The sequence below is a fragment of the Anguilla anguilla genome, chromosome 1 (assembly GCF_013347855.1).
Source record: "Anguilla anguilla isolate fAngAng1 chromosome 1, fAngAng1.pri, whole genome shotgun sequence".
In the NCBI taxonomy this organism is placed as follows: domain Eukaryota; kingdom Metazoa; phylum Chordata; class Actinopteri; order Anguilliformes; family Anguillidae; genus Anguilla; species Anguilla anguilla.
In genome coordinates, this window is record NC_049201.1 from 61241314 (window position 1) to 61249754 (window position 8441).

An 8441-nucleotide genomic window follows, 5' to 3' on the forward strand; every position below is an offset into this window, starting at 1 on the left:
GCAATTATTTCTTGTGATGTTCAAATAAATGGGACATAAAAATCTCTGTCTCTCTCTCTCTAATATCAATGCTTCTCTTACTTTTGTGGGGATCTGCCGATAGACACAATCTGTGTAACAGAACCAGATAGATAGATAGATAGATAGATAGATAGATAGATAGTAATTTATTTTAAATCAGTGTGTCTGTTGGAGACAGGGTAAATACTGGTATTTTTTCTCTCTCCTCAGTGGTTCTTCTGTCCCTCTTTATCACAGAGCCCTTATTCTCAGCCCTTGGAATGTTCGGTCATGAAAGGTCTTCTGTTTCACACAAAAGGGGAGAAAGTATCTGATTGGTGAAGGACAGGGAAATGCAATCACTTCATTATATTACAGTGTTCACTATGGAGATATATTCTTCTGCTATATAGGTACAACTAGACAGTTTGGATAGAAAAAAACTTGGTGACCTTCACTTGCGCACTCACACAGATATGTGCTCTGGTGACCTCAGAATTCAGTCCAAAATGAATAGTCATTGTGACTGAGGTCTTTTAGAACAGTGGTGTCAAACTCGTGCCATGGAGGGCCGTGTGTATGCAGGTTTTCATTCCAGCCTCAGATCTTGATTATATAATTAGTTAAATTATTTGCTGAATTAGGGATGCAGGTTTGTGCACAATGGTGACCCGACGTCTATGGTGACCCGCATTGTCTAAATAAAAAATTTCTTATATTCTGTGCTTCAATGCAGTTAAACGCATATGGCTGAATGAGTAATTGGACTCAATTAAGGCAGCATTAATTGGTTGGAATGAAAACCTGCATACACACGGCCCTCCATGGCACGAGTTTGACACCACTGTTTTAGAAAATCCATATCTAAAATGTGTTTGGTGTTATGCTCTTGTGTTTCGGTTGTCATGTGTATTTCCTCGTGTTCCTGTTATTTATGTTCCTTGTGCTTTTGTGTTCCTCACCATGTCTTTGCTTTTCCCCACAGGGTGGGCGTGACCTTATTCCCCCACGCACACCCTAATGACTTCCAGTCTTCAGCCATTTTCTCACTCGTTCAGGTAGCATTCCTCACACCCTCCCTTATTAGTTCTAATTAGTACCAGATTATAAAGCCACGCTTTTTGTTTCGCCCCTGGCCAGATCGTTGATTTGTCGCCTAGCTTCGAACCACGCAATCCGCGCATAACCTAAGCCTAGTTCTATTTTCCGTACCCCAACTCTCTGCACCTTCTTCGTTTCCCTTACCTTGCACTGTTCTCTTGGCCACTGAGTTTTGTTCATGCACCTTGTTTCAGTGTTCCCCTGTCTGTCGAACCTACGTATTTGTCTTCGTTGCGTCTTGTTTCGTGTTCCCTTGTTTTCCCCGGTTTACCTCCCCAGCTCCAACCTCCCAGTCCAGCCCGTCCTTCGCCGGCCTCCCAGTCCCCAGTCCAGCTCCGCCGCCGACCCCGGAGGAATCCCTTCCAGCACCACGCCCAGCCAGATCCCGGACCACCTCCTCACAAACCCTCACGGTCCCTGTCAAGTCTGCCCTGGTCCCTACCGTCCCCTGCCGTGTACTCAATAAACTCCTTTCCTGAATTCCATTAACTTGCTGTCTCTGAGTCCTGCATTTGGGTCCAGGCCGAGCACGGCTCATAACATTTGGATTGAATTTAAAGTTGATCTCTTGGATATTATTGAAATGACCTGCATTTGGCATGGTCTATAGGGATGGGGGGATTTCAACTGGCTATTAGTGAATATTGCGAAAGGAAATTATAAAGGGGAACAAGATCAGTCTTCATTTTTTTAATTGGTGATCTATGCCAAAAGCTATGTCTTCTGGGGGCTGCTAAGATGTTAACAATTAGTCTGTTGATATCCCAGAAAGAAATATGCTCAAATATGCTCAAGAAATGATCAAATATTGGCATGTAAAAATCTCTGATGGGCTGGTATTCTCACTGCGTCACACCAGTAAATGTGCATGGAAAACAAAGAGGTGACAGGGAATACATTCTGATCTGTCCAGGACTCCGCCCACCTTGCAGGATCTAATCTTTTTCAGACTGAGAATCCCAGCTTATTTAAAAATTCCTCCCTCAATAAAAACCTAAAGATGCCCAGAGGCAGGTTCATTTTCTTTCCCTCCACACACTGGAGTTCATGCAGAGCACCCAAAAATTAATTAAACCACCTAGTTCTGTTTGAGGCTCTGTACATCTTTTAAAAAAGAAGGATATAGACCCCCAAATTGACTTTTCAGGCAAGAGCCGGCATGTTCCCATTCATCAGCGAACTTCCTTCAGCGGCTCCACCACACCACAGGATCCACAGGCAAAATCCCTTGCATTGTGTAGCACTACAATGTTTAGCTACTTGTGTGGCTTGAACCTACTTTTTTTTGGCAACATTTATAAATAAATACCTCAGTGTTTACCACATTTAAAATTAGAAGTAAATCATATACAGTATCAGAACTCAGCCAAAAAATCAATAGAGCAGGAGATTGTCAGTTATGACAGGTTAATGCATTTATAAAGGTATCAAAGGTGTTTGAATATTTAAGATAAATTTTTTTTAAATTTTTGTCACAAATATATTGTTCAAATAAAACAAAGAGATTGTACTTCATTGCTGTGGTGGTTCAAATGTGGTCATTTTAGAGCTGTCTGTTTAGCTGCATTGCAGTCAGTTAAAGTCCTAAGTTTAAATGTTGTCACAGTCTGTTTGGATATGTGACCCTGGTACAACATTCCACCACACAGGACAAATATCTTTTTAGTATGAATACCTTTCTTAAGTATATCCAGTCACTGTGAGCTGTACAGCTGTCATAGGATTCAGTGAACTATGGGTATCATAGTTATGTGGCGTCAGTTAACAGGTTGAGTGTTGCAGACCCATACAGATGTAGAGCACACCAGGCATGTAACTTGGGGCGCTGTAATTGTTTGTAATTGTTAGGGAACAGGGCTAGTAACCAGGCGGTTGCTAATACAGAACTGAGGAGAGATAATAGACAATAAATGTAGTATAGCTGTACCCTTGTACAAAGCTGTGAAACTGATTTGTTTCAGTACATCTCCAGCTGTGAGAATGTGTGCTATGTATTGTATGTTACTCTGGATAAGGCATTTGCTGAGTGAAAAATGAAGCTTTGGCTTCTGCCCTTCCTGTGCATTCCCATGTAGATCTTTAGTCTTTTCTTTTCTGAACATCACATGACATAGCTCCCTTTGCTTTCCTGCTGGAAAGTCACTCATGTGAAAGAGTCCATGGGTCAGTTCAAATGTTTGACCCTGTGTTCACATCTGCTCATTGGTTTTATGTGCAGCTGTGTATTGTCATGACAGTTAAGAGCTATGGTCCCTGGGCTGGGGCTGAACTCAAGGGTATCCGAGCTACATCCTGATTGGCTAACACATGTTCACACCATCATCCCAGTATTCTGGAAAAGAGAAGCATATGTATCCCATAAAAATATGACAAAGACTTTACTGCCACTCCCCCCGGACACACCCATGCCTCCAGTGAGTTTACCAGTGAGTCTCCCTATTTTGTTGAGATCCTGAAAATCTTCCATGATGGCCAGTTTTCAGCACAGCCTCCACTGAAATCTATGCATAGTTTAACAACCATTCTGTTGCCATACACGGTGCCCCAATGTTCATTTTCAACTGGCATCATCTCATTCAGCTGTCCTATCACCTTCAACCAGAAAAATGTAAATGTCTCTGGAATTGATCTTGGCATTGCCCTGTGACATGGAGAAAGCTCCTTTTCTCCTTCTGGCTTTTACCCACCTGCCTTTACACTACTTTAGTATGGGAGATGTTCCTATTTCCCTGAAAGAGAAGTTAAAAGCATTAAGACATCACCACAGGGTTACAGCTGTGGCTATTGGCAGAGTTATGGATTCTTATGAATGATTTATCATCCCATGCACTTCTGAGCCATTAGGAGCCATTAGGCCACTCAGCCTGTGACCGGAACAGACCAGAAGACAAAACTCATTGCATATCATCTTTTGCACTAATCTTACAAAGAACAGAATGCAATGTCATTTCCCCTTTTGATTGCGTTTGCTTACACAGAGGCTGTCATGACTACAGGAATTGACCAGAATGTTGCTGGTTTCAATCCCAGGCTGGGGCCATCGTAAACCCTTTAGTCTGGTAACTAACCAAAGCAAATGTTTGGTTGTGTAAACAAGTGCTAAATACATATATAAATATGGTTTTCCTGGATGAAGGTGTTTGCTGAATAAATATATTAAAATCAACAAATATACCAGTTTGTGCCCGATTTACTTCAAAATGTGGGAAACTCCTTTTGTTCATTGTAGGACAAAAGAGCTTTAGATAATGAGAAACCCAAAGAAGGGTCAACATACAACAGAACTTCCTTTTCCTTGTGGGTTGTCACAAGTAGTTGGTGTGCGACTAACCAGGACACACGTTGAGGAAGCGTGTTTAGTGCAGTATTCTAGAGTGTGTGCATTCCCACTGTTTCTGTTTGTATGCTTAAAATAACTAGGATCCTTGGAGGTGAGAAAACCTTCATGCACATAGCTATTGAAAAAACAAAGTTGAAAGTTTTCCATTAGTGTGCATTCACACTTGTTAGAAAAGAATGGCATGGCTGTGCATTTATAAAACTGATAGAAGGTTATATTGACATTGACAAACGTGCTTTTGTTGCTTGTTGTTAATCTGAGGTTTCTACAGTTGCAGATTTCCTGTAAGAGTCAATTTAATGAACAATCACAGCCACACCATACCACACTTTAGATAAACAGTTCATCAGTTCTTTGTTGATGAGTCAAATCCCTTTTGAAATCCTACATAACTGTTGGGGAATTGTGATTGGTGAAAATAATGTCATGACATGCATATTCTACATTAGGATACTAGGTAGTGTTTGAGTTGATGTGCCTGCAAGTGGGTATCCTTTTGCAGCTGTTTTGTGCCTGTGTTTTAGTGTGCTAGATTTTAATCAAGAACAGGCTCGCTGCATGCCTTGGATTCCGACTCCTACACTGCAGTATCGTAACTGTGCAAGCAAGACAAAACCTTCCTTTCTCTTCTCTCCTACTGTGTAAAACGTTCCTATTCCAAGCAACAACAAAACACAGGGTACTTAAATTCAGATTCATCAGCTGAGTAAGTGGTTGTGGAGATCCACACACTGACACATCGTATGCTGACAAAGACAGCCCTGGCCAGTGGGCTTAGGCCAGCTGATTAAACCTGTTTGCACACTGTTATGAATTTCCACCCTGAATGTGGTGAATATAAACCTGAGATTACACCACACAGTATGTAGCTAAGCATAAAAAGACCGTACTGCTTGGGTAAAATGTTCAGAACATAGCATTTGCAAAGTAGAGACCTTCCTTCTCATCATGCTCCGAGGATTTATTTGCTGAGCAGACACTTCCATTCTGCCATTCTTTAAATCTCCTTATGTATACGCCACACGAATGCATCAGTGAGAACCGCAGCATGGCTTAAACAAACAGGTCAATGGAGTACCCAGGAGTTATGTTGCCAGACAGCGACACCACAGCACTGCCCTGGATTGTTTGTTTCATTTTAAAGTTCTATTTGGGCAAGTTTGCGCTCAAGCAAACAATCCGAGGTGCCAGATTAAAATGATAATAGGTATGTATAAAAAGGGCTGTAATTGTTATGCAGATTACTCATGTGGATGTAAATACCCTCAAATTAAAATCCAATGTGCCAGAGTCAAAACGACATAAAATGTCACTGTCCCAGTACTTTTGCATTAAACTGTATATTGTCATATGCACAAGTCTCCCAAGTTTTCCATAGGCACAGACTTTTTACCCACTCTAAGGTATAATTTAGACCATGGACTACTTATGTTCACAGTATATACCAATAATATTTTGGGTGTTATTCACCATTGACTTGAACTGAGGTCATGTGCATCCGAGACTAAAGTCCCAAGAGAAAGGATTTGCCTCATTTTGACAAGAAAACCTCACAAGAATGGCAGAATTCACAAACGGCATTCATCATCCCTCTCAGACAGTCCCCACCTGGCAGCTAAACTACTTTTAATCCAGAGGGTTTAGGGTCTTTCTATTCTGAGCTCCATCCTGATTTAGGCTCCCTGATTTTGGTTCTGGCGAGGATTAGAAGTCACATGATATTATGGGTGGAAGAGGAAGGGGAGAGAGGTGAAGCCTTGTGGAAGCTCTTGTGTTTTCTTTTCAGGACACAAATATGCTTACCACATTAATATGGCCGGATTTCTGCTCTTACTGGAAAGAACATTTGGCAGAAGGCCTTGCACCTGAATTCATTAGACATACAGAAATTGTTCAGAATCTGTCAAAACTGGACTGCCATGGCAAGGCTGTGGTCACATTATCCTGTTCTACAGTAGCTGCTTACTATATTTTTTAGCTTCTGCAAACAAGATGCTCTCCACTTGTTCCTGCAATCCAACAGCCTCACAAGCAAGACATTCCAGAGCTGAAAGTGAAAAGATGTCATGCCATTCAACACACCGCAATTGAATTAAATACATATTTTAATTCCATGAAAAGAGATCCATGTCTCCTTTTACTCTGGATCTGTATTGATAAACGATCAATGGAAACCGAAAAATTAGGAGTTACAAAGGGATGGTTTCCAGGTGTACAGGCAGTAAAGCAACAGTAAAAGAATTTGCCGCTGAGGCTGGAATAGATAAATTATTGGCCATACATAAATAAGCGTTCCAAGTCATCTTTATAACGATGTAGGACACAAATCTGATAGGCCATAATTTCACATATGAAACATGTTGAGGAAATTTTCAGTGCATAACTGAAACCTTTGAGTGACAAATTGTGTAATATTTCTCTTGTGCTTAGTTGTGACAGCAAAAATCATTGAGCTCAACTACAATCATTTTGTAAGAACAGAAACTGTGTAATACCTGCTTAAATCTGTCAATAGAAAGCTAAGATTTTCCATAGCAGTTTGGAGTAAATCCCCTTCTTATAAACAAAACATTTTAAGGCAAAACCAAAAGGATACAAGTAAAATAACGTTTAAATGTCATAAAGACACTGCAAACCCATGGTAAAATTCATGAAAAAGGGCCACCGTCCATCAGGTCCAGATCTGAAATATTTTGTTCTAGGTTAGTTAGTAGCACAAGACATGTGTTTTTGTCTTGTGAAACAGAACCACAGCTATCATTGGTTTATTGTAAACAATTGCCATACTGTCCAGCAGCATTATTCCAGAATCAGCAATAGCATCTTGTGCAGCAGTTGTTGATAAAGAGAGCATTATTGATGAGGTGATTGAGCTGATGTTGTTGTCCCTCATAATCATTACTAAATTTGGAGTCCTGGTGTAACTATGCAGTGGCCATGGCAACATAACTCTCAACAGCCTGGCAGGGTCAGATGCTGACATAAAAATTCAGTGCCATCCTGGCTCTCTGCCCAGATTCTGTGTTATACAGATACTGTGTTATACAGACACAGATACATTTCTGGATTTTTTATCTCCCAAATTTGTACTCATCCATTGTGGCTCACCCTCCTTGTGTAAGGAGCACTGCAGCTGAAGCAGTGATGCACTCACCAGCAAGCCAACTGATTTTCCCACCTCAGAACAACAGGAGAATCATTGAAGAACAACTTGTATCTCTCACAGCCGGGAGCCAGAGGACACCTGGAGTCTGCAGTGTCTCAGATATGGGATCTTCAGTCCTGGCGAGCCAATTTGCTAAAATTGCCACGCACCATGACTAACACGTTGAAACTGCAATCAGGCCCATTACCAAACAAAACAAAGGCAGGCAGTATTAGCTACAATCCATATTACATACAATATTGTGAATAAAAATTGTATGAGAAAATTTTATTCTCCTTGTTTTTTAAAAAAACAAAAAAAGAAATTCCAATACACTAACATGCATTTAAGTTATGTGCATAATTATACAGTATTAAGGTTATTGAGGTACAGACAGATGTGGACATGGAAACTTTGGGAAAAGCCGGGAAAAAGAATTACATGATTGCCAGATGGGTTGTAGAAAATGGGATGCTGACTGCAGGAATGCCAATGTCCAGGATTGGCATTGTTTAACCTACAGTCATGAACAACTGAAAAATGACAATCTTTTTATTTAGAGATAAAGAAAAAACTGTAGTTACATTGCACAAGAACACTTCACACAACACAATGCCCTGTTTGTTGAATGAAAACGGCTAATGAGAAGGTAGTAAACAACTGTTTTTGTGTAACTCGGGTTGCGACCTTGGTCTTGGCCTTATTTTTGACTATGTAGACATGACAATGAAAAACACAATAGAACTTTGTAATTGTGTCATGGAGGACAATGGGAGGGCAGGAACAGTCTACTTAAATCATGAGTTCCAGATGTTCCAAAGTCACACAAAGGATGTGATCTCATTCGAGCTGATA